At 40.9% G+C, this 27835-nt stretch overlaps 1 protein-coding gene across 2 annotated transcripts in view; it reads left to right on the forward strand.

The window, feature by feature from the left end:
• The window catches only part of TSHZ2 (teashirt zinc finger homeobox 2), a 222975-nt gene that overhangs the window by 147132 nt on the left and 48008 nt on the right, over nt 1–27835 (forward strand). The window contains exon 3 of one of the 2 annotated variants that reach the window (XM_071815451.1): nt 4819–6407. The exons of the other annotated variant lie outside the window; for it this stretch is intronic. The gene's annotated coding sequence lies outside the window, so the exon portion shown is untranslated. Of the gene's footprint in view, nt 1–4818; nt 6408–27835 lie in introns of those variants that run through there. 2 annotated transcript variants of the gene reach the window in all.

The following is a 27835-nucleotide window of genomic DNA, read 5'->3' on the forward strand; positions in this document are numbered from 1 at the left end:
CTGTGCCTTCTCTGTCCTTATGTTAATTTTTAAATTATACATCATTGTTGAGAGGCCCTGTGTTGAACATTACAGGCTATTTTTCATGTCTAAAATGGGGAGTTATAACTGAACATTAACTACTGGCTTAAATCACACGGAACAAAGTGGCATCTGCATCTACTCAGTAACAAGAGTGGGAGAATTGTAACTTACTTAAAACGAGGCAGGAAAGAGGACACAAATACAGTAGCAGAGATAATTGTGACTTGAAAAAACCAATGTTTCTTCCATCCGTGTGGTGCTCCGGACTCCAGTTCTCTGGAGCTCTCCACAACCAGTACAGTAAATGCATGGTCACAGTAGAAGCCCAACCAATCTGGAGGGCAAACGCAGAGCATCCATCCCCTGCAATGTGCCCTGCATGCTGCGGTCGCACTGGGCCAGGGCTGGGGAAGGGGAGAGCCTTTTCACAGCCTGGAAATAGCACTTGTCTCTTGCTCTCCCCACCGCCATCCTCCATCAGCAGGCACGAGTGAGCAGTGGCCACAATTTTCTCTCCCTGGGATATGTTTTTATTTCTAATTGCAGCTGTAGCCCAGGTAAGGAGGAGGCAGCGTGAGGCTGTTAACAGAGCAATTACCAGGGCCGCTGGGCCCGGGCTGCCCAGCTCTTTGTGCTGCTCAGCTCCCCAGGCAGGAACCCTGCTGCTCCTGTGCCTTTCTGAGCCGCCCCCTGATGATACAGCACTGTCAGAAAAGACAACAAAATAAGCCTAAACTTCTCACTGAGCCTGCCTTGCTTCTTGCATTTGTCTCTGCTGGCTCTTTTTCTCCTATATATTTTTTTTCTTTTAATTCCTTCACTTCTGAGAAAGCTTCCAAGATCTACTCGTTGCCTTGTGTTTCTAGAAATTATCTGGTCCCTCTGTAAGAGAAAGGTCATCTTGAACTCTGTACAGCACCTTGCACAGTGCGGTCTTGTGTCTGCTGTTGGTTTTGCACCCTAAAACATCAATAGCTTAAAAAAAAAACAAAAGAAAGCCAACTGCACACGTTTCAGCCTAAGATGCCAGGGCTCTCCCAAGGTGTGCGCTGCTGCCTGTCTCTTCAGAGATTCCTCATTTTGGGGGTCATATGCCTTCATCCGTGCAGCATCAACCACCAGAGCTGCTTAACAAACCACCTGAACCAAATGTATCAGGGACTCAGGATTAGTTCTTCCTGCAGTGCAAGTCTCTCCTCAAAAAGAGCACAGATCTCCACAAAGAGATTTTACTGCAATTGAAGGTGTAGTTTTTATTCATAACAGACAATAAAGAAAGCCGTGTTTACAGCCAGGCCACGTCAGCATCCTGGCAGGAGGCATTTGCTCAGCAGCTGCCACCAGGACAGGGGTACCAGGCAGGCGTTCTCCTGCTGATTGATGCCAGGTCCCTTTCTGCTCCCTCTCTCCGTGTCCCAATCTGGCAAATGGGTGCAGTGTTTCCAGGATTAAACTCAACCGTTGATACTTTATGTCCCTCATCGCTTCCTAACAAAGCCTGGCCTAACCCCAGCTCTCCATCCCTGCGTTGCAGGCTCAGGAGCAGGGGTTCCTGAGCGCTAAGTTGGGTTTTCTTCTGTTTGTGCCGTGCCAAGCACAATGGGTTTCTGGTCCAGAACTAGTCTCTGAGTAACAGTAATTGTAATAGGTGCTTTGCTGATTAGAGGCAAGCTGAAGAACATTCTTAAAGGCTTTGCAGAACAGAGGCCTATGTGCTATATATTTATTAGACTGTTCAGCAGTAATTCAGGCAGCTGAGAGCTGGTCTATCTAATTGTGTGCCTAAATCATCACTGCACCACGATTCAGAGGTGCTAATGTTATAGTCTACACAGAACGGCTTAGGTTATGCGGTCAGATTCCTGCAGATGGTCAGTTTGTATCATAAAATTTAAAATTACAACTTGCACCATAAAGCTACTGCCTCAAATTTGTTATATATTGCAGCACAACAAGCAAATTAATACTAGATGCTGTATATGCCCAGACATTAATGTGAGCGGAGGATGAAATATTCTCCTCCCAGCTCACTGGTACATGTTCCCTTCAGAGCAGAGTTGAATTGCCCAGAATCGCTGGAGAAGAAGACACCAGGAGCACAGTCTTGCACGGTGCTGGGCTCCCGGCTCCAGGGACACGGGAAGGACACCCCACACCTTGCGGCATGAGGCCCTGGCGCCTCTGAACTTGCAGTTCTGGTCTGTGCATCATGCATGCGAAAGCTGAGCTCTCAGCAAAATCTCTTTATTATTCGTCATAAAGAATCACAGCTGTGAAAAGCGAGCTAAGGAAGGAGAGTGGGACCGGCAGGCATTCTGCCTTGGACCGGTGTAAATCAGGAGTAACTCCGCTGCAAGTCTGCTGAATTATGTCGCTGTCACTTGGACATCAGACCAGAATCAACCCCTTTACCTGCAATAGATGAGTGAAATATCTTAAAACTGTGTGTCCAGGAGCCTGCTAAGCTTCTTGCAGAGTTGCTGTCAGTATGCCCAGGGCAGAAGCATATTTTTTTTCTTACTGTTGTACATAAGGGCTCTGCTGCAGCCGACAACATGAAATGTGTTAGTTCGGTTTGTTCAAAATGGAGTGTGTTTGTTAAGTGTTGCCTCTTTGATGTTGCGCTGCCATCTCCATCTTTGTCATCATTGCCCATCTTTTTCAATCTAATGAACTCAAACCATCAGTGCAACTTAAGTTCGGCTGTCTGTTCTTGCATAGTTAATATTAAAAATGTACTAACAGTGTGGCTGCGAAATCAAATTATGCACATAAATATGCTGGCATAGCAGAGGAGGCGGCAGAAGCTGAAGTTAGCAACATTGATGCCAGTTCACATTTGCAAATCAACCGTCAATCTGTCATTAAACATGTTATCAAATGATGATAAGTGTATGCTTCTTGCTTGCATTGGCGCGCTTATTCCCGATGTTGATGTGCATTAATGGGATAATGTGCATTAACATAGTCTTGCTTGGATGAACACAAAACATTTTTTATCCGTCTCAGTTTGTTTCCCCCTGTGGCCCCCAAGTAAGTGTTTTGTGTTATCAAATTGCCAAAAAATGGGAAAACACATTACTTTTAATTAGCAAAAATTTTGAGTCATTATTTTTTTCTAATTTTTACCCAGAGTATCTCCTGTGTATTGTCAGTCGAGGTTGGGGAGGACACAAAAAAACACATTCCACTGTCTTCTTTAAGTAAAACTATTAATGTCAGAAACTCAGAGGCTGACAGTTATGTGCTGTCTTAATGCACTGGCCTTTCATCTGCAGCCCTTGCTTTTGACACGAGTGATGGTTTCAGTTCAGCAATATGAACGGCAGGAAAGGGAACGATCCCAGGCTTTCCCAGCCCATTGTGCAGTGCCGCGCTCAGACATGGCAAGCAGTGCTTGAGCTGCCTTCATTTCACAGTTTTGCATACGAGCTGGTAAGGGCTGTACCTAGAGACTGAACAAAAAGCTGAAGAGCTCGGCTGTTCCGGGAGGGAAATGAGTTTCTCAAAGAACTTCCCATGTTTGCACAACTCCTTTATCCCCTCCTGCCTAGTCAGGGATCCACTCATGCTACACACTGCCAGGAAACTTCCATGGCAATAAAATAAAATAATCCTCATTGGAAAGAATGAGAAATGACTGAGACGTGAAGCCTATAAAAGAGGCTGGTTATCTGACCAGTGCCTGCCCATCTCACAGGCTCTGCCCCAGCTTGCCCAGGGCTGAGGGCTCAGCTCATCGGCTGCCCGGGGAATGATTGCAACAAAAATACTAGTATTATGTTTATTGCTTCTATTTAGAATTGAGTTGTTCACCCAGGCTTTTGGAAAAAGTTGAGGTGGAACTCCACTGAAGCAGGAAAAGCATCTTTCCCACTCTATGGGACTCTAAGGTTTCCAAACCCTTATTAAGGTTCTTCCCACTCCTTGGAGAACAGCCATTCCTTTAAACCTTTTCATATTTGTGCAACAGGGGCAAAATTGTGAATGACCTACCCAGGTTCTTACAGTAAAACATTAATAGTAATGAAAAGCAATATGGATAATATCTGATCATGTTCAAAACACTGGGAATTCTTCCAGGAGTTTTACTAGGACTTTATTAGTAGTTATCAAATCAAGCTCAAGAATTGCCTTACAGGAAAGTCAGTCACTTGAAGTGTTCTATTTTTAGTTTGTAAGCTGGAAAATAAAACTTCTAAAACTTTTATGGAAAACATCATATTATTTATGTGTTTCTAAAATAGCAGCTTTTTCTTATATGATAAAAATGTTTATAAATTACTCTTAGTCTCTGGATATGACTACATTTAACCTCCAAACATGGTTTAAGATTTATCTTGGATGAAAAGAATATATAACTAGCAGAATAGTGAACTTCTGCAAACTATGGACTTTTTGGTAAATGTGTCAAACTTTTGATCACTCTTTCTTCTCAATATAGTAATGCCATTAACTTTTTCAGGTCTCTGATTTCTATTATCTGGATGATTTAAAGGAAAAATAAAAGGGAATAATTATTGATTATTTCTAAATTGTCTTGATTTTTTAAAAGTCATCCATTGCATTTCCTATTATTTCTAAATTGTGGATACATCAGCACAAGTTTCATAATCATGAAACTCTAATAGCAGTAATTGTATTCCTGTTATGCCTGGCTTCAGCAAGACCTCGTGTTTTCTACTTCTAAAACAAAGAGCTTGTCTTCTAATACAAAGAGCTTGAATGTTGAGTATCTTTTCTGTTACACGCCCATTACTGGCAGAATTTATCCAGCAACATTTTCTTTTACAGTTCTGTAGCTTTACGCTGCTTCTGCTCCATGAGCTACCTTGAAATTAACTTGTCAGATGTTCGTCCCACTACTTAGGGAAGAATCCTGATCAGATGAGTGGACCAATTTGTCATGACTTGTGGGAGAGACGCTGGCAAGCAGGTGGCACTAAGGCGGCTGGATACGAGGGATGCTGTACAGCAGCTCCTACTGGCTCCTGCAAGGGACTCTTTGTATCAGAGACGGCGTTTGGAAAACCAGAAGGAGAAAGCTCTTCATCACCAGGGCCCACTTCTCTCTCCTCTGGGGCACTTGGCAAACAGCAGAACAAGGTGCAAAGCTGTAGAAAACAGCATAACAACAATGACCCCCCACCCGAACTCTTGGATGTATCACGCTACTAGCTGGGAGAAGTCTCAGTCTGGATTTTATCCTTGTTATAATATTTCAGCCAGTCTCTACATTGAACAGATATATTAATCAGGTGTGTTAATTTACCAGTTTTCGTTAAGCCCTTTGAAAGAGTGAGATGCTGTGTTACTCCTTGGTATTCGTATATCAAAGCAAATGTTGAACGAGGGATTAGCACTTACAGACTTGCACTGTTCTTCCTCTCTGTCCTCCCAGTCTTTATTCTTTATACTCTGTCTTGTTCTATTATCTGAGGCCTGACTTTGGAGTGTTTTCAGTTTTTGAAAATGGCAAGTAATTAGTCAATATGTTTTCACCATATGTATCAAGCTCAGTAAAGAGGCAACCATTGGCCTTTGTCATGGCACAGTAAGCGTTCGTTTTCTCAGCACTTCAAGTTACGCTGAGCGTGTGCTGAACGCCAAAGAATTTAATGAGGAATTTTACAATGAAACATTTGACATAATAATTCACAGTTCAGCGCAGTTCACAAATTTGGGGTGAGTCCCCTTTGAAGCTTGCCTTGTTGGTGCTGTTCACACCAGAGATCTTGCGCGAGCTGCTTCTCCTCTGCCTGGTGCCCTGCATGAGCAAAGAGGCCGCGCAAAGGGTGGATAAATTGTCATGACTTGAAATGGTCCCGTTTTACATCTTCTTGGCACAGATGCCATGTACAACAAGGGAGAATTCTTGAAACCCCTTTTGCCTTCCAGACTGGCTTTTTCCTTACCCCAAGCTACTTAACGCATACTTTCCAGATAGAAAATTTTGCTCTAAGGCTTCCACTGTTGCTGACTGTTAACAATCTTAAAAAAAGGTCAGAATCTGATCGTAACACTGCTGATATGAAGTGGCATTTGCCCAAATTTTGCCATCTCCTGAGCAAAAATACATCCAGTGTTTTCTAGGGCGAGATGGGATAGACAGCAGCCTTGCCTGGGCCGTTTTCTGCTCTCGGGGATATTGTATTTCAGTTATCTGTGGAACAGGTTTCTGCGTTCCCTGCTGGGTTTCTTCAGATTTGCAGATAAAATGTTTGAGCTCACTCACAATTCAGCGAGCTACGGGTATTTTGTTTAACATTTTGGGGTACATACAACAAACAATGATGAGTAAGAATGATGACATATTGTTGACTGCAGTCATGATTTAAATTTATATGGCATTGCTATTGAAGTCAATAGGACTTTTTCCCAAGTATGCTTTGCAGGGTATGGTATCATTAAAATATGACAGTTAATAATCTTGTTTATGTTATTATATGTAATGAATAAATATATCAGTCTGTACATCAAACTCAGTTTTGTTTATACTCTGTAATTGTAGTCTTATCTCCCCTAGAAGCATGTTATATCTTTTAATTTTATAATTATCCACTTTATTCATGTGTGACACTACAGAACTGCAGCTTATATCCTATGAGACATCCAAATACGAACAGACAGAAGACAGGGAACCTCTAGGAAATTCAGATCTGGATCTGAATCCAGGTCCATATTTTCAAAACACTCCACAATTTCAGATCCAAGGTCTTGGTTTGGGCTGTTGTACAAAGGAGCAAGAATTGCAGAATGTGAATCTAATTTATACAGCACCTCTGGATGTGAACCATCAGTGAGGATTTTACACGATCCTTCAACACCTAAATGTTCTCTGTCTCTTGAAAGAGACCTGAGCTTCAAAGGCAAAGAGGGAGCACTTCTCCCATTGCCCTTTCCAAAGATTTTGAAAAAAGGAATTCAAGATTTATTGGGCTAGGGAGGGGGAACAGAAATATAAGCATAATTTTGTAGCCTGGTGGTTGTAGCACTTGGCTGGAAAGGGTAAATGCCAGTCCATTTTGAAAACCTCCCTCACCTAATTTGTATCTGAACACAATTTCTAGTAAGTGCCCTCACAAATGTCACCTCTAAGGCAAAAAAACCCCAACCAAACAAACAAGAAAGGCAATAAGAAAAGTTATCTAAGGAAGGGAAAATCTGCTTAGGAGACTGACACAGCCAAAGTGAATACTTTTCTCAGTTATCACATGAAGAAGAAAATATCATAATATTGAAACCAGTTTTGAAAACTTTCCATGAAAATAGGGGAAAGGGAAAAAAAAAACCCATAAAACACTAGTTGAATACAGAGAGAGGCCGAAGAGAGTTCGGTTACCATAGAGATTATTACTGGCAATTGGTACTCAACAGCAGATTGGGATCTGTTACAATATTTTTATTAATCTTTTCTCTTAATTGGTTATTTATGTATTTTGGATCCATCTCTTTGCTGGGTCCAGATTTTACTCTTTACCTGTCATTCTCCTTGACATGAAGCAGTAATGACTGTGCCAGATATCAGGCAGTTTCTCAATGTGTAAACATTAACAGGGGCCACGAGTATCTAAAATACCACAAGGACAAGTCGCTGTCTCGGGCTGGCAAAGGAGGGGGAGAAGCATCACAAACACACTCAGTCTGGGAGGCTTCAGCACAAGCTCTCATCCGTGCGAACCCTTATGGCCGTTATCACTGTGACGATGTTTTGTAGGTACAACAGAGAGGATGCAAAATGCCTTTTCCCCTTCCAGTTTTCCCTCATGCATATACAAACCTGGTCATTTAACACGTGCACCTTCCAGTGCATGAACTGGTAACTTAGGAAATATCCTGTTGTAAAGCCTTTCCCTGTCCTCCCCTTCCTAAGGATTCATCCTGTTTGTATGTGCTGCAGCCACTGAAAACACCCAGCCTTTTTCAAGCCACTTCAGGGCATTATGCTTAAAGTCCGGTGTTAAGAGACTTTTCGAAACAATCAGCTTCTAAAAATTCTAGTCTTAATTGAAGAGTGCCCAGTCTTTGTTCATATCCACTGTTAAACGCATTTTAAAATGCATTTTTTCCTGCCACACCTTTTGCCTTTAGGGAGATGTTTTGTTTTTTTCGGGATGCCTGAGATCAGGCAGAAGCAGCTGGATTTTCATCCCCTTTTCTCCCCCTTTTCTCATCCCCAGCCTGTTGCTCCCTATCTGCGTGTCCTGCCTGTGGGGTGCAGGGGCACAGGGGGGTGCTGGGTGGGCAATGGGGCTGCAGGGAATGCTCCCAACTGCACAGTGTGAACAAAGTATATATATGTATATCGAAAAAAAAAGAGAAAGGGAGAAGCATGTTTTTTTCGCCTCTAATCTCCTTTAGTTATCATGATCTCAAGGGTTATTTGTGATGATAGTAGGCACTGCATTTCAGACGGAAATGTGATTTTCCAAGCTGACAGTGTCACTTTAAGTAAACAAAGTTAATTCTGCTTCCTGCTATGCAAGGCCTAATCTCATTACCCAAACCACAAGCAGCCTAACAGAGAATAGTCCCATCTGTCAAAAGAACTTAAAATAAAGGTGGATATTGTTTTTATGTTTCGTCCCTCTTCTTCCACCCAAATCCCTCAATGGAAATTAATTATTGCATCAGATCCATTTAAACCTGTTCAGATCCCCCGGCCTCTGCCAGCGGTTCCTTTTTCATTTGATGTGTCTACAGAATAATAATGTTTATGCTGCATCTTAGAGTTAATGCTCAGTTTTGATGAATTGTAGCTAAAAGCTGGGAGCCAGATGGCTGACCCATTCGTCTTGCTGAGTTCTGCTCTACGGAGACAGAAAGCAGGTGACATCAGGTCAGCTCCAGGCTCCCCCAGAGGTGAGCTGGATTATGCTCAGTCTCTTTCCCACCTAAAATAAGGAGTGGGAACCCCTGAGCTCGAGACAGCCCAACAGGGAGCGAGATTCAGCACAGTGTGAGTCCGTTATGATTTACGCAGGGAAGAGAATCAAGGAATTGGTGTTGCAGACTCCAGCGAGAGCTCTGCCAGCGCAGGGAGCGGAACCCAACCTGCCCGGGTCTGGCTTGAAGCAGAAGAAAATCCAAACACGCTATCAAGCAGTTCTTAGCTGACTTCAAACCAGCAGCCACCAATCATAAAAAGATCATTCACAAAACTCTCTAACAACAGTGGTTTTCATCCCCTCTTCATTTAAAATGACCTTTATATGATTATAACATCTGCCTTGCTGAGCCTTAATTGCTTAATTAGAGAAGCAGGTTCTCTATTAGACAAACATTTTTTTCAAACTGTGTTTTTTTCTTGCAAGTATGCAGTTTTCTTGCATTTTAAGCTCATCAGCAGTATTTATAAAGCTTTAAAAAGACACTTTCAAGTGGTTATAGTTTGTTAGTTTGTTTATTTATTTGCCATTTGAAGGTTTTGTTTTCCACTCTCTTCCTGAGAGATACTTCCAGCAGGAATCTCTCCCCTTAGGTGTGGCAGCCTTTTGCTACCACACCTGCACAGCATTTTGCAAAAGAAAAAATGCAGGTTTTCACAGCTGTTATGTGTTCTGGGTGTGATTGGGAATTTATTTATCATGGGCAAGTTCTTAGAGCTGGGCAAAATGTCCTACACCTGGAGAGCAGAGGTTGTGCCCCCACTGGGAGCTCTGGTAAGCCTTGCTCAGACTGACACGTTCTCCTCGAGCTGCAGGTTCGGTTTTGTTTTGTCTCTTGTGTCAGACTTTTGAGCAGTGTTAGCCTGGTTTTGTAGTGCTGTTTTTAAGGTCTAGCCAATCAATCTATGGCTGTAGGGTTGTTTCTAACTGTGTGATTGTTGATAGTTGTAAAGAAGTCAGTTGACTCACTTGTTCTGGGATACTATATAGGTTTTGCCTTGTGTTGGATTTTTTTTTTTGGTGTGGTATTGTTATACCAATGCAGCATATTGAAAGCAGCAGGTTCCAGAGGTAATTTGTGCTGATTACAGTGACAAGCTGTATTTCTAAAGTAAGTTTTGGGGCTGGAGTGGCTACATTCATGAAAAAGCCTCTGCCGTAGCAAAAGCAGCATTACTGGTGCTACAAGCAGCCTTAAAATAGAAACTAGAAGTATTATAACACTTGAGATACACCAGCCCTGAGAAGCAGCCACAGATATTTTTTTCCCCTTGCTGTGTTCTTTCTAAAAGAATGCCTTGCTGGAAATAGAGAACATCACCATAAAAAGTAAAAAGGTGATGAGCGATTGAGTTGGGAAAAATGGACCAGAAGTGACTTCAGGTGAAACTGGCAATTAAATTACTTGGGCCACTTATGGTGGTAAAGTGAGAAAGTTTGGCCTCTGTTCATAAAAGGACCTTGGACTTGGTTTTGGTGTTTTGGATTCCAGAAGGAATTTCACAGGCAACTTGGCTGCCTTTTCCCTTTTTGTTACTGCTTCAACAACAGAACACCTTGAGCCTCTGGTTGCGATTGTGTCCCTGATACTCTTAGCACAGCACAAGCAATGGGAAACGCTCCTTTCCGCTCCAGCCAGCGAGATGTGCAGCTGGGAGGAGGGAGGCACAGGTATCCTCACCCAGGGGATGCACGAGGGAAAGAAAAGTTACTGACCACCCTGGATAGCACAAACTGATGAGTAAAAAGGGTTCTCATAGTTATTTGGTGAAATAGAATATGTAGGAGCTGCAATAAGCAGTGTCCTTCTCTGACACTAAAGAGCACGACTTGTGTTGAGGACTTGGAAAGTATTTAAGAACTTTGCTTACATTCATTTCAATCTGGGTGTTTTTCAGGATCTCAACCATTCTGCCCAGACTATTCGTCTCTTTGCTGATAAAAATTCAGAGCATGGCAGGAGTTAATTGCAAAAGGTGATATAGCTTCTCTTTGGATAGTTGTGTGTGGTATTTTGGGCAGGCTTTCTCGGCTGAAGCTCCAAGCCAACACAAAGCCAGGTGGCTGCGTTGGCATGGTGCTGAGCGCTGCGTAATCCATCTGATGGAAAACAGGGTTTATTAGCTTGGCACTGCGCTCCCTGAATTTCAAGGAATTTGGATAAGTTCTGGCTGCCATCCCATTGGGTCAGACTTACCCCTTGCTATATGTGCTTAAGGTAATGGGAGTCTGTGATCCTCCTCTTACTGATTTGCAAGATTCATGTGACCTGTGTAGCTTGCAGTGTTACTTTTTGTCTTTAAATTCCAAAAGCCTGTGTCATTAAGTACAGCGAAAGAAGACAAGAGTACATGTTGAGGTGTGGCAGGAGGTTTGTGCGTGTGGCCAGAAAAAGTACTTGCAAGTGGTAAAAATTGATGTTTTCCTAGCTAAAGCCAAAAAACACTTAGAAATGATCTATGTCTAATATATTTATTGTAGCCTGAGGTCAGAGAGGGATGTGACTTTCAGGAAAAAAAAAAAATTTGATAAAACTTGCAGGTTTGAAAATAGGTATTTTACTTTAGGGCATTTTCAAAGGCTTTTTTTATTGTGTCTACATCTGCGATTTCACTTATACTTTTCACTTCCCATATATTATTCATGATGTCTGTTTTAATAAGCTTTGGGTCAAGACTTTGTTCTCTGTTAATAGTTTGTTGCAAATAACATTGCTTGGTGTTGGAGCCTCTCTGAAATGACACTCTGATTATTGAGGTGCAATCCAAGTAACAGGCAGAATAAAGTCTCTTTGTGAGGTCCAGATTTCTTCTTCCATTTTGCAGTTTCTCTTTCTTTGCTTAATTCTACTCAAAGCCTCAGTAACTGTCAGATCATGTAGCTGTGCCATCACAGCTCCTTGTGAGGAGGGTTCAGAAGTAAGATAAAAGAGTTGCAAAGCAGAGCTAAAGGAGCCAAAATATCTGGATTCAGTTTCTGCCCACGCGATTAAGGCAAATAAATATAAATCGGGGAGAGGTGCATCTGCAAACACATACAAAGGCACCCACCATGTGTGGGATGGAGAAGAAATTGGTGTTTGCATCATCAGAAGAGAGAACCATCTGCAACAGGTCTCCATAAAAGCTTGTGGGTTTTTTTATTGAGTAGCCATAGAAAATCAGGGCCCTGCATAACCTTCAACACATGGCTAGGGTCTATCAAGTTTATTGAAAATGTTCATTTCCTTAAAATTAAGCATATTCAACACAATTCACTTTGAATCCTTAACTTCCTTCTGGAATTTAATCTTAAAAATCACTTTTTTTGCCCCTAAATGCAGGGGAGTTCTGGCAGGGAGCAGAACGTGGTTCAGCATGTGCCTGGGTGTGATGTGCTTGCATGAGTGGGACACTAAAAACCTGCTGCACACAATATGCTTTGTTAATGTAGTGTTACTGGCTTTATTCTCCCTTTTTCTCTCCTTTTCTCTGTCTTTAGACCCTGAAACACATGTAAAAGTTCATATTCCATTCAGGCCACCTTTGTAATAAATAAATTTCTGAGAGAAATCTGACCAAACTATGTTACAAAGAAACTTGGTCTGTGCAGCATGTGAGCATTATCAAGTTACATTGTTAGGATCAACAACCATATTGGCATTTAAACAAAAGAGGAAACGTTTTTTCTATGTCGTAAAGAATGTTTCTGAGGCTGTAACATCCTATTAAAGCAAAATAGGGCTGGCGACAAAAGTCTGTCTGATTGGATCTGTGATCTGCCAGTCTCTAATGAATGGAAAGAGAAAGGCACGAGCAGCAGAGTTGAAAATCAAGGAGAATTTCTCCTCATCTTGCTGTTCTCTGTAGCTTCAGTGGTGGAATTCATTACTGGGGATAAGAACAGAGATTAGGTTAAAAGAGCTTTTCACTGACAATACCTTATGCACGATGGAGTGCTTTCCCTCACTCCTTTCAGGTTTGAAGTTTTCTGACCATACCTAGTAATATATTACTGTAATAGTTTGTATTACAGTAGTGGCCAAAGGTAACAGAAGCATCCATTTTGCTGGATACTTTACATATACACATTAAAAAATAATCTCTGCACAAGGTGTCCATATGATTTTATTTCTCTCTAGTGTATCTTTTTCTTTTTTAAAGGACTATCTGGTTTATGGTTGCAGCTTTGAAAACTGTTACCTCGTTGAGCGGTTTAGACTAAGCACGAGTCAAAGACAGCCTCTTTTTTTTATAACTCAATCTTCCAAAGTCTGCTATAAATGTAAATAGTGGAGAGATGCCCTGATGTTAAGATGCTGATACTCGCAGGGTATAGAAAGTGCCAGTGTAATATGTGTGAAATAGCTTTATCACAGGCCATTTTGTAAGCTCTCTTCAGAAGAGAAAGTTTCCCCAAATAAAAATGTGTAAACTCTATGCAAAATTGAGACACTTAAAAAAAAAAAAATTAAAAAAAAAGGAAAAGAGCTAACCTAATTACATTTGCAGTTATACTGTACTTTTGGTTAGACTTCTCTTAGTTGAACAAAGGAACTGAAGTGCTTATCTGTTGACTCTACATTCTGCAAACCCAACGCAGCTGACCCCTTCTCAGGCCTTTCTTGGGCTCTGTCTGCTGGCCCTTTTGGCAAGTACTAAACTTAGTTTTAAGCTCTGATTAAAGATATGCTAAGGACTAGGGCCTGATCCTTTTCTCATGTTGTTTTCCCATGAAGGAGCTTCTCTGTACTCAGACGATTCACTCCTGAGTATAAGTGAGAGCAGAATTGGGGCATACGGCACCATATCAAAAGATCTATTAGATCTCTCAATAAAACAAACACATCTTTTGAAGTTGTTTAGCTGTTTCTAGAGCAAAGCAAGAACTTCAGAGAGAGCACTTTGACTATTGGGTGAAAAGGAATCCTTTTTTCACTCTTCTCCCTGCCCTTCCACCCTCTTTCCCTTCCTCTTTTCCCTATTTGACTTTTCTTCTGTTAAAATTTTGCCAAAGGAACCTTTAAAGTCAGGTTGACAGTAAAATCTCTTGCCAGTATAGTAATTTTTGTTAGGGGTGTCTTTTTTTTTTTAATAGCACTTCTATTGGTACAGCCTTCAGCTTAGGTTCAGCTATACTCAAAGTGATTTTGCTGATACAGGTTATTTCATTGAGGAAACTAGTAAAAACTTAACTGCTAAAAACACTCCTCTGGCAGGACAAGCTGCATCTGTATGAGTCCGGTTTGCTGGTGTAGATGTAAAATGTAGTGCTGGCCAACAATGTAACCCTCAAAAGTAGTCCTGTTGAAATGTGCTTACTTATTTGGCCTCCATATGCTGGAGCAAGGATGATTATAGCACACTAAATTCACAAGACTAAAACAAGCCTTATGGTGATTAAATTCAACTCCCTAAACATAACTTAGGTGACTTCCCATCTTGACTTATGTAACTTAATCTCATCTGGTAAAAAGCATAGCTGTGCTAAACGCAAAAGCCATGGCTATGACTGGCTTGTGGCCGCTCTTTTTGATGATATTATTCTAGTATGCTTCTGTTTCCCCATATGTGAAACAAATATCCTGCTATCAGTCTCAGTACTGTAGAGGTTCAGGAGCTTGACTACAAACATTTTGACATTTTGGTATATAAGGGGTATGAACAGCGTTGTTAACACCGGTTTAAGAGGGCTTGCTGGCCAGTCTGTACTTGTGAAACTGTAGCACCGCTTCCTGGTTTTGCTGGAGAAACTCCACCCAGCAAAGCCAGACAATGTTGTTTAGCTTCTGCTGTCATCAGAACCATTTCTTGAGAGCTGGAAAGATGTACTCCTTCCTTACCCTGCTTGCTGTAGCCCCAAGGATCAAAGATAAGGATTATAATCGTTATGTTCAAGCAGAGGAGTTGTTGATTGGGATTTATCCTTTTAAATATGTGTAAGGCATAGAAAGCTTTGCAGTCAGAAATATTGACTTCATTGATCCATGCCAAGAGCAGAAGAAACCCATGCGAGCTGAGGTGGAAAGGCTGTGTGAGATGCTTATAATAAAGATGTTATCTGATAAATAAGATATTGCTTTATTCCTGAGCAAGGAAAATTAGAAATCCAGATTTTAAGCACACTGGTCAAATCATGCCAAGTTAACTGTGGCAGCATTAGTCTTCTCTGATCAGTAGTTGGTATTAGGACCTTGCGTTCATGTTTCTGGTTAAGTGAGATGGCTACACAGGTCTGGGTTCTGCATCGTTTATGGGTTTTACAAGGAGAACCTCTGAATGAATCAGCTTCAGGAGCATAATGAACTACAAATGCAAAGAGCATCACCTTCATCACTCAGGATAAAGTGAAAGTAGTGTAGGTCATGCTGTTGCCTTTGGAAGCAGCTAAAATCCCCTGTCTGATTAGCTGAGGTTGCAGAGGCTGATAAGGGAGACAAGAGGGGGTAAAGGTGTCCAGCGTAAGTGGGGAGTGAACTGGTACAAGTGGGGCTGTCCTGTACGATGGGCTGGAGGGTCTTGATGTCAGGGTTCACATGGATGGACAAATAAACAAGAAACCCTGAAGGACCAGCAGAGTCGCCGCTGCAGGCGCAGCAGCCGCCTGTGAGCATTCCTGGCAGGGACGCCGACATGTGGAGGGCAGGGATGTGATTTGGGGAGGGGATGTTATTTTACTAGGTCTGGGTCTTTTGCCCCATCCAGAGCAATATCAGCTTATCAGCCAGCAAATACAAAGTAGAGGAAGGTGGGAACTATCTAAAAATCATGTCTCCTGGTATTGTAGATACTATCACAGACTCAGAGTCAGTTTACAACCACCCTGGCCAATATCCATTTTCTCCTTTGTCGGCAACAAAGCTGTTCTGTCCAGCAGCGTAGGAAAAAGCCCATCCCGTATCTGCAAATGGTCCTCTCCTTTAAAAACACAAACTCCTGTGTTTTCCACAGTACATCCTCGGTCATCCCCCTGCCTTAAACTTTTGAACCCTGTTAGCAAATGCACCGTGGGCAGAGCAAGGGGGGAGCCCTTACCCCCATGGAAAAAACCTGATCTGAAGAATTCTCAAGGGGACAATTGAGCACTATCAAACACAACTGCAGTAATACTTTACTGTCTGCTGCAGATATTGAGCCCTCATTGCAGTAATTGTCACGGTGACAGAGCTGGGAACACTTGCTGTAATTAGGACAGTTGTTTTGTCATGTGTAACGATCTGAAGAGAAGCAAGGAAAAGAAGCGAATGAGCACTAATCTGCTATAGCATAGTGAAGGAGAACCATGCACTCACACACAAAATATGGCACGGCTGCTAATATATTGTAAATTTAGATGAGCAGGCATTTTGAGAAGGTGAAGAAATAAATGTTAAAACAATACATCTATTCAGGGGAATTTATGCTCTCTCGGGTGTCTCACTGTATCTAGAACAGCAAGTGCAGCTGTTTTTCTGTAGAGTTTTTTTTTGAAGGTGATCCTGCTGATATCCAACAAAAATCCTCAACCGAAACCATGTGTGCTTATGTATATAGATATATACGCGTGTGTAGATGTGTGTTTATAGATGTATATGTGATTTTCTATGGGCAGCATGTATTTTCTTCCAGCTTGATGTTCCAGCAGTTTGAGAACATAGAGCCCAAAATTAAGAAAGCCGGACACTCCAGTGTATGACGCATTTAAAGCTACCATTCGAACTATTTTAATTTCTCTTAAGTTAGCATTTCAGCCTCCTACTTTTTTTCTGTTTCTTGCATGCAGATGAGCATTAAAAATAAGCACCAGCTTTTTCATTGTGCTCCAAAATACCTTCTATTCTGATTTGGTGAACCTGTAATGGCTGTTATGGTTGAGTTTTACCTGATGACAAACACTACTTGTGTATCAAAAACTCCTGGGAAATAAGGTTACAATTTCGGAATTATAAGACCCAGAGCTATAGGGTATCAAATACCTGTTGGGTATCAAGGAGGTAAACGTTAAGCATACAAAATAAGACTGTACTATGGATTTCTACAAAATTAAGTTCATTTTTTTTTGCTTTCCACAAAAATGTTGACTTTTTCTTTCACTTTTTTAGTGTTAAACATTCATATCTTCAGTTATTTTTTTTAGCTTTCCAGTTCTCACTTGTCAATGAAATATTTCCTTCTCTACTGAAGCCAATCAGTTTTACCATCTACTTGAGTAAGACCAAGATTTCACTTGTAGTCTTTTACTACATGAAATTGTTCTTGTAAAGATCACAAATGTCCCTTAGAGATTATCAACCTGTAACCTGTGTTTTAAAAAGGTTACAGGGATAACTCAGGGAACAACAGACCACTTAGTCTGATCCTGATTCCAAATAAAACACTACGATTAACCCAGAACTCTATTAGCAAAGAATTAGAGGGTAGAATACAATTAATGACAGGATTATAAATCTTGTCAAACAAACAGACTGTCTTTAGACAGGATTACACATCTACTTGAGAAAGGTAACTGGGCAGATGTAGCATACCTGGATTTCTCAAGGGCATTTGACTTAGTGTGTCTGATGTTTTGCCTCGTTAGGTTTTCAAACATGTGTTAGATGTTTTAAATTCTGGCGCACCGGTGGGACTCTGTGTATTGTAATGGGAGCTACTGATGAAATGCTTCCTCTTTCTAGATTGTATTGGTGGTATAATATTTGTACCAATGATCCAAGCAACGATGTGTAATACATTTGGCGAAGGCTGCAAGGTGACACGGGACCTGATGGAGCAGTGAATAATGAGGAGAAAAGTTGCTACGTAGGAGCAAAATTAATCTGCAGGTTAAAGGCTTTCAGTCCAACAGAATTCATTTTAATACAGCTGGATATAAAGAAAACACTACAGGAACAAATAATATAGATTACAGCTATGAGTTATATCTGTGGATGTCTTGGAGTAGATATATAGATAGGCAGTGATATACAGGTAGACACTATGAACTAAGTTCACAGTGTAGTGCTATGGAGAAAAAAACTGTTCTCTATAAATGAAACCAATGATAAATTAGTTAAACAAAGAAAGCAAATTGAACTAAAAAAAAAAAAACAAAACACAAATAGAAGGAGAAGATTTTATTCTTATATGCACCTTTAAGTGGGTCACAGTGTGAAATGCCCATGTTTCAAGACTATGTGGAAGTATTCTGAAGAAAAGTTAGTGGAGGTTAGCAGGAATGACCTGGAGGCTGGAAATCCACCCCTGTGCTGTGAAGTTTAAAGAACCTGACATATTCAGCTTATCAGAAATACTGAGAGATGCTTTGACTGCTGTGTGTAGGCACCCTGTGTGAGAGCCAGCTTTGCAGTCTGGCTGAGAAAGCAAATTTAGCTGGATATTTATGTTGACCAAATTTAGCAGTAAAATAATAACATTATATTAAAATAAGACACAGTTCCTAGTTGTGAAGGTGATGGAAGCTCACAACAGTTTTTCAAGTGTTCTCCTGAGTGCTTTCTTCTCTTCAAAACAGGATTAACTGCCCTTTTGAAGCATATATATAAAATCAAGCTGGATTATAGGGAAATTTTATTGCAAAGACACAATTTAGAACTGGTATATTGTGTGTATTTACATATGTTTGCATGTCTGAAGGGGCCTTTGCAGGTTTATGTGTGATAAAGCAACACAGCACACTTACACAAACATTAATTAGTATGTTTGTGCCATATAAGGGTATTAATGCATGAGATTAAGTGGCTTGTTCAACTAGACAACCAAATAATCCTGCACGTTTTCAATCTGTATAAGGCCCATTTCTTAGCTTTAAACTAGCTCAGTAAGTGAATACATTTATATTTGCTCTGTTGTCAGGCAGGAAGGTGTTTTTCCTACTCTGTGTGTTGACTATTTGTTTCATTAATTTGAAAATGGTTTAAATTTCTCTGGTCATTTTTTACAATAAAAATGCCTTCATTAGAATTTCCAGTGCAAACCTTTTATTTCTCAGTTTTTCTCAACATTAGACTCTAGATTTGAATGTTTGAGGTCTTTTGACAAAAATTAAAACAAAAACAAACTTCTAGAGAAAGCAGATACCTTTCTACTGAAAATTTACCTTAGTTAAAAATCTAATTTCCACTGCAAAAGGGGAAAAAGAAGTTTGAACAAGAAAATCAGACAGCTCTAGTGTCCCGCATCAGTATCTGAACCTCGGCAGCACTTCTGTAAGAGAAGGGATTGACCAAACAATTCATTAACAGGAATGTTCTCCTCATGGAGGGGATTCAATAGCTGCATGACAAACTTTAAAGCCTCCTTTGTGTATCCAAACCGAAACACGGCTCAAAGAAACGAGTGTCTGCGGCGGTTCGGGGCACCGTGAACTCTGGGCTGTTTGTGGAGCGGCTTTGACAGAAGTTGCTCTTGATTTCGAAGTCCATCCCGTCCACCCGCAGCCAGGAGGCTGGCGAGGGAGAAAAGAGTGCGGGGAGTTTGCCTGGCAACAAAAGCACAGCAATTTGCTCCGGCGTTGCTGCGAGCAGAAGATGCTTTTGTGAGCAGAGACATGTGATAAGTGTAGCATGAGAGCGCCGCGGAAGTAATTGTTCTGAACCTGGCTCTGGGCTGCTCTGACTCGCAGTGGTCAAGGTCTGAAATAAGGAGATCTGTGCCAAGTCTCGCCTTGAACAAAGCGACTTAAGAGACTTTCTTCCCTGGAAATATCTCCTTGGCCTGCAGCCACGATTACTGCGATTGCACCGAGGCCTCTGCATTTTTGCACCGATAAAGGAAAACGCAGCAGAGTAAAGGCTGGCTTTGGACAGGGTCTGTTTCACAAATTTTAGGGCAGTGATTTTGGTGAATGCAGTTGGGTGAAGCTGATGAGCGTTGTCCACAGCTCTGTTTGCCAACTGGGTTCAACATCAACGTTTGTTTTCTGTATTGTGCTACATTTTGGGGCATCTTTGGTCATGGTGCCTGTGCTGTGCTAAAAACCCATCAGTTATTTCTGGTGGTTTTTATTACCTTCTGTGCCTTTGAGAGTGACAGTGGGTCCACAGCATTGCTCAGTCACCTGCGGCTGCCTCCATCCTTGCCCAAATAATATTTATGCCAGCATCCGCACTTGAACCGTTACCCATCGCCCCTCCTTGCTGTTTGTACACCCTGTGGTTTGTCATTACACCAAATTATGAGCTCTTTGGGAGAAGAATTGTCCTCGGTCATTTATTGAATACTGAATTGCGATTTTTCTTGTTGAAATTGCGGGGCGTTTTGCTGCCGAGTGTGGTTGCAGTTGCGGTTTGTGGTATTTGCCATTCCCGCAGGTGCGTTTCCAACCCCTTCCTGTGGCTGTGTAGCTTGTGGCTCTCGTTCAGAAAAGGTGGCTTTTTCTTAAACTCTGATTAACCACTTATGTTTGTTCTGATTTAAATGCTTCTGTCATGTATTTCACTATAGGACAGAGCGGTGTGCGGAATTTCAAGACTTCCGCGGTTGTGTAAATGAATGTTTTCTTAAAGTAACTATTTATACGTGTTTAGAAGATCCAGAGGAAGATTTACATGTTGCATCTCTCCCTCTAACTCATGCAGTGGCATCTCTGTCGTGCACATCACATGTAACCAGATTGTAAAATCCAAAGAGCAGAGGGCATGTCTCTCTTCCTTTTGTACGATGCCATGTAGTGGCTGGAAGGATGAGCAAAATAGAAGATTTTTCTGCCACGGACACAAATTAAAAAGGCTTCTCCCTAATAGAAATTAAATTTGAGACACTGTTTATTTTGAAACAGTGAAGTTAGTATTTATCTGAAATTGGTTTTAGAAAATTGATTTATTTTTTGGTTTTTGAAAGTACAGTCTCAGCCTAAACAAATATTATCATGTAGTAACTTTACTGGAAATTTCTGGTTTTCAATTCCTGTTTGGCAGTGTGGGTTCAATGTAGTTTTGGAGGAAAAAGCATACAGTTGTTAAAATCACAATGAAAAGAGAACTTGTAATATGAAAGCATTAAATTAATGTGGCATTTCCTATGCACTTTTAAATGACAAATTTTCTCTTTTTTAAGAGATTAAAAATGAAAATAAAAAGTCTATTAGCAACACTTAAATCTAAGTTAATTTCTAAGTTAACTGAAAGAGGTATGACCATGTGTAACTGTAAAGTAGTAGATTGTTCATGCAGCAAAGCAAAGACTACTAAGAGAGCTAATATCCATACCTTTCACTTATCTCCTTTTAGCATAAAAAGTATATTCCATGTTTTCTGGCTTTAAAACTTGTTTTCCCAGGCTGGGACTAAATTAAGTTGTACAAAGCAAATGTTCTTATGCAGTTTACTGCTACCTGCTTAAAGCCTCCATGTGAGGCACCTGTGGATAAATATTTAGCTTTTTACTTTCCATGGGAATCATTAGATGCCTGGAAGGGAAGACAAGTGGCATGTCAGGGCTCCTGGGAAGCTGACAGGTACCTGTAAGGGACCCTGTGTCTACAGTTGGCAAAAGTAAGTTATTTTGCATTGTTATGAAATAGGGCAGATGGTGGAGGTAGCTCTTGTTTTTCTCCATCATGGAACAGGATGGAAAAATAAAGCAGGAGACTTGGAATAAAGATATTTGCCAGCGTGTTTGTGTGGCCACTACCCCTCAGGATACAAATGGCCCATCTCTTTCTTGCAAAAACTATCCGTTAATATATCGTCCTTCATCAGAGTAGGTGGCGGGTTTGGGTTTTATCCTATAGTTTCATCAAAAAAAGGAGCTCTGATTCTGGTGTGCGGTAAAGCTGGAAAGCTAATTTTTGAGGGATCACGGTTGAAACTTATTTTAGCTTTATATTTTTCCTCCTACCATGAGGGAAAGTAGAAATAAATGAGCTGGATTCACCATTCAATTATGTTAATTTATAGTCCTATAACCCCAGTAGTCATGCTGACATATAAATGATGAAACAGAGCGTGTGATCAGATCCCTATTACTACAAAAGAAGTGTTAAACCAAGGATGAGTGAAAATTTTGGAGACCAACAGTGTATAGGTGGAAAAATAGCTTGCCCACAGATTTTGGGGAATATTCTGTCAAGGTATTAAATTATGATGTTTTTTTGGAATTAACACTGAATTCTCATTTTGAAGAAAAGTTTCTAGTTTTTTTAATAAAATTAAAAAGAAAACCACTGTAGACCAAACCTATACACTTAATTTCAGGACAGACAGGACAATTCACACAAACCAGAGTGAATACTGTTTCTTTTTCATTTTCATGAGCTTAACTTTATATTCTTTTCGAGTCAGCCCAAAATGAAAGATAATGATAATAATTTGGACACTGAATGGAATATGTGCATAGCTCTACTTAGATCATATTCATTCCAGCACTCATATCACTGCCTTCAGTGAAACTGTATCATGACTAGATTTGGCCTGTAATTATTAAACTGTTGAGCCCAGTTGCATAAAGAAAATTGTGAGATGCTATTACCAGGTAGCTGTCATTAGGGCAGAGTCAATTTTCTGTCTCATGCATGCATTTTCTTTAGGTTCTTGATAAATACAAGTGTCTGTGGGCAAGGTGGAATGTGGCGAGGTCACAGAACAGCCCGAGTGCCTTGTGGTTTGGTGAGCTCAGCAGGGAGACGTGTCACCCGCACTTCAGTAATGTTGGGTGTCCCAGGTAACCGGTGATGTAATGAGTTAATTACACTGAACTCATTTCCCATCGCAATCTTGAACTGGACATTCCTGCACGGGAGCTGAGGCCGGACTAAACCCCCCGTCAATCCTCGTTTTCCCTGAGCTAGCCAGCAGAACTAACATCATCTTAAAGCTTGTTTGCTCTGGGACTCGAGTTTTTTCTTTCAAATGATAAAAATCTCTTTTTTCCAGCTCCAGTGAAAACAGAGATTTCAGAAAGCTGCAAGGCCAGCCAAGTGTGCTGAAGTAGACTCTGGCTTCTATTCACTTGCTGGCATTTTTCGACTATATTGGAACCTGTTATATTAAAATGGAGTCCTGAGGGCATTGGAAGCTGCAGTATGTATCTTTGGAGAGCAGATTTGGCAACTTCAAATTCTCAGGCAGGATTTACAAAAGCTACAATAAACCAAAGAAAAGCTCATTAAAAACACAGTGAAATTTTTCTTGTTTGCAGTAACCCCTTTCTCAGTCCTTGGGTATTTTAAATACCCTCAGTAAACTGAAGCTTGTAGCCAGGGAAAGAAACCAATAGCCAAGGGACAGGTTAGGTATGAAAATGTTCACACACAGTGTGTGGTTGTTTCTACAAGCATTCAAGTGTGCACACAAATGCCTATTTTGCATCTCTATCGATACATATGTGTGTTTGCACATCTGTTTACCATGTGTACCACTTACTATATGCACAGCATCTTCGTATAGATAAAATTCATTTCACGCAATGCGCGTTTCTGTTGAACAGTATTTTGGGCTACACGTATCATTAGACTCGGTATATAGTTCTATACCTAGCAAATTTCACAACGTGGTTATTTCCACCACATCCTTGCTTAAAAATAAAAAAAGGTGCCAGAAAGCAAATTTGCACTTTCAAAGGGAGTTTTTTTTGAATTACCAAAGTGGTGTAGAACTGAAGTCGTAGGTGTTGATACACAGTTGCAGAAGTATTTTGTGCTAGGCAGTGCCTTTTTTGTCCCTGTTGGTGTCTGTGGCAGCAGGACAACGCCAGCTTGCTGGGTGGTGGGGCTGATGTGCACCAGAGGACGGGAACTTCTCAGCACCACGGAGCTGCTCCTGAACAGCTGAATGTTGAAGAACTCTGCAAACCACTGCCCTTTCAGAACAAATGGGCACAATTTCAGAGTTACTGGCTTCGATATCCTCATTTTAGGCAAGTAAACACAAGTGAGGTGATCGTTAGGAAGCCTGACTGTCTGTAACTCCGTCCCTGACCCGTGGGCCGCAAGGGAGCACAGGAGGCTCAAACTGAGTCGCCAGAAGTTGGCAGGTTTTCTAATGTTTCTAGAAAGTATGTCATTTTTTCTTAATCCTTTCTGATCCAAATATCTGATAGTGCATCTAATAAAGCCTATAAGTAGTATTTTATGAAGCTACAGTTCCCTCCCAAGCTCACCAGGGATTGTTTTTCTCTTTGAAAAACAGCTCATCATTAGGAATCAAAGATGTTTGATATACAAAATAATTTCCCAAATTAGGATTTGTCAAATGTAGATTTTCAAATCTCTACTTTTTTTTTTCCTCCTCTCTTGCTCTCCCCTTTAGGTTGATTATATCTTGCAACCAAAGGCAAATTATAATTGTTCCACCCTTTCTCCGCCTTTCCTTATCTTACCCCTTCTTCCCGACTGTAGCTCAGTTATGTGGCAACCCCGGCAGAGCTGAACCCCCAGGGCAGCCGTGTTATCCTCAGCACATCCACCAAAGGCTTCATTAAATCACAACCACCTTTGCAGCACCCACTGGACGCTCATGTTTGTCCCCAGGGCTCCTGGCAGGGCAAGAGAGCTGGTGCTGGAGCGAGCGAGAGGGGTGCGGGTGGCTCTCCCTCCTCCGAGTGCCAGCAAATAGTTAACGGTTTAATACTTTACAAAAAAGTCAAGACAGACTTGTGATTCTTGATGTTAATGAAGGTGTCACACATTGTCTAGAGAAAGTTGTGCCTGGCAATCTTCCTTTTTTCGGATGCCTACACCACTGACATTTCATCTCGCATTCAAAGAGCACTACCTTAATGAAATGCATAATTAACATATTCTAATTGTGCTGAGCGCTGTGATGATTTTGACAGAACTCACTTTCCATGTCTAATTTGATGCTAATTTAATCTGTTCCTCTCCCGCTGACATGACCTTTCTTGATTGAGTTTCACTGAGGAAATTTTTTGATGGATTGATTTATCAGCATTGCGGAGACAACAAAGGCTCAGGGTGCACGACAGAACCCGGAGCGGGAATGGCCTCCAACGCCCGCATGCTCTGAACTTTCCGGCTGCAACGGCCTCTTTCCAGAGACTGCTTGTCTGATCTACTGATGGAATTCAAGAAATGTGACATCTGTGTGTGGGTTTGATCTCCGTGATATATACAGTAAATATCTTATTGTGCTTGTGAATCCCTTGGAAGGGAGACTTCTCCCTTTCCCGCTGATGTTCTGCGGGAAGCGGAGCGGGTCACGGTGTCACAGGGCAGGGCCAGCACGGGCAGGCACTGACCATGCTCCTGCCCTCCAGCAAAAACCTGGGGGGTTGGACCCGTTTCAGTTAACCTGGTCATTACAGGCTATCAGCAAACTGAGAAGTGGCAGTGAAATGGGGTTGTAAGGTATATCACAAAATGCAACCTGTTTATTAGGTTGCTTCATCAAACTTTCCTTAATGATTATAGATGTGTGTGTTTAATATCCAGTATGTGGTTTTGTAACACACACGCACATATGTACGCATACATTATCTGTACATATATATGCAAATAATTTATGGATTGTGTATATATGATTATATCCTTGTTCAAACATCGTAGAGAAGGCTTAATAATCCTCCTAATGTTGTGAAATATATTAGCTATATCTCAGAAGGCAGAACATGAGCATGTGCCTGTGGGAACACACAGGTGTGCAATGAATCTCATAGGGAAATACTGAATTTTTCCATTGCTCCACCAAACTTTTCTTCTGTATCAGGTGGCCTGTATCTATTGCTTCGTAAAGTGACAGCTTCTTCCTATGCTTACAGTATTCCTAGCTTATTATACAGGGTTCTGTATCAGAAAAAAAGTCTTTCCTGACCCTCACAGCGATGTCTTTTATACCCTGAAGCATGAGATTTATCTTTGCATGTTATGTTACAGCTGTTGCTGGTCATAAACTTAGAGTTGTTAGTACTGCATTAACGTGAGCGTTTTTGCTGCTTTGGAAAAACCAGAGATAGCATCTCAGTTTAGAGATCATAATAATATTTAATTGACAACGTTGTTGAAATGAATATTATAAACACCAGTCACATAAATTCTTAATTTTTTTGTTTTAATGTTTCATCTTGCTGCAGATTTCTTTTAAGGAGTTAAGACACGCATCTTCACCTTCTTTAGGTGTTGATGGAATAGTTTAGTTTTAAAAAGGACTTGTTGATAAAAATCCCAGATTGTTTCTTAACAGTGCTTCAGCTACACTGAGCAAACCATAGATGCTTAAGGAGAAGGGGAAAGCAAGTCCAGAGAGCAAAGAGCTGTGTATATATTGCACTCACATGTCAACACATAACCCTGTGGATTTTTGTTTAGGCCCACCCAGGACCCCAGTGCCACACAATCCATCCTGCAGCCCCATGCTGGTTCCCACCCATGTGCTGCAGGTGAACGTGGAAGAATGAGTGGTCCTCACCCTCTTCTGAGGGACACATGGAAGGCTGAACCCCAACCTGCTGAAACTAGAACTGGCTTTATTCATGCTAGGATATCACACCCATCTATACTGGGCTGGAGTTTGCTTCTGAAGTGGATAATTTTTTAAATTTATTTTATTTTTAAAAGAAAACTCTTTTTTCAATAGGGCTTTTCTTGTCTTGATCTCAGCTCTTTGCCAAAGGAAGCACCAAGGCTGATTAACTCGCAGGTCCCCTGCTCTGCAGAAAAAATAATAATGAATAAAATCCCTGAAGGATTTGGCACTTGTGTGTAGATTCTGGCTAAGTCTGGTGGGCAGCTGCATACCAAAATGTGTAAACCATATTATAACTGTGAAACTGTGAGTCATTCAGTGTTATTTACCATTGATACTGGCAGGCAGCCTGTTCTGTTACTGTAATTATGTCTCTGTCTCTACCAGTGAGATCAAAAGTACAGAAATTCCAAGTAATAGGACTACAACTATATTAGTAGGGTGCAACTCTGAGCATCTGGATCAGAGAAAAAGATATTGAGTGCACAGTGTTACAAGAGATCAAAGAGGAAACTAAATCTAATAAAACAGTAATAATTGGTAAGCTCACTTCCAACATATGGAACATCAGAATTTGGTATTAAAATGTTATTTCTTAAGAGCTTTAAAAAATTGGAGCAGATAGTTTGAGGACATACAAGACTTGTGTGTATTCTAGTCTAAGCTCAGTACTTCTGAAAAGAAATCAGATGCCTTCATCCATATTTAGGAAACTAATTTAAGAAAAATTAAGAAAAAAGAATAAAGCCCTGCTCATATATTTTGTTCTGTGGTCACCTGGCTGCTTCTGTTTCTTTTGCTGATGAAACCAGTTGGGAAGAAGGGGAGTGGAACTGACTTTGCAGCCATGCCTGTTCATCAAATGCTCTTTTTCATTAGAGCAGTTCACTTCAATAAAATCCTGGACACTTTTGATAAGACAGTATTCAAGGAACAAAGCTGTTAGGAAATGACTTGCTCATAAGTTCCAGCAATAATTTTTGGCCTTAGAATATTACTTGGTGTTTTTCATTGTCAGTCGAAAATGAAAACGTAGCATTTCAATTGTAACCCACTAGACGTGCAGCCAAGCCGACTGTTCTGTGCAGCTGATCTACAAATTGCACCAGAATACTTCTGTGAAGTTTTGAGCTGCCAATACTCTTGGGGGGAATAAACAACAACACTCCAAGAAAATGCCCATTAATTTGAACAATTGAATATTCAAAGAGAAGGTTTTTCCTTATCAAGGTTTCTACAGAAGGAAAGTGAAAATTAGCTAAATGTGTTTAATATAAATAGAACTTGACTACTGTATGAAGGGAAGTATTTAGCACTGAGTGTTTTGCAGATGGGTGCATCTTCTTGCAAAATGACCGAGGACAGAAATGTTTGGAACATGGAAAGGAAAAATGTAAGGTATGGATAGATGGAGTGAGTCATTCTGTTGTAGCTGCATCCATATTTTGGTATCTCCATTGTTCAGAGTTGTTTCTAACGGAACTATAAAACCTATCATCTGTATCTGTGGAAAAGTTATTTAATATGTAGGCTTGGCACAATACGGTTT

This window comes from Patagioenas fasciata, chromosome 16, assembly GCF_037038585.1.
Source record: "Patagioenas fasciata isolate bPatFas1 chromosome 16, bPatFas1.hap1, whole genome shotgun sequence".
Taxonomy (NCBI): Eukaryota; Metazoa; Chordata; class Aves; order Columbiformes; family Columbidae; genus Patagioenas; species Patagioenas fasciata.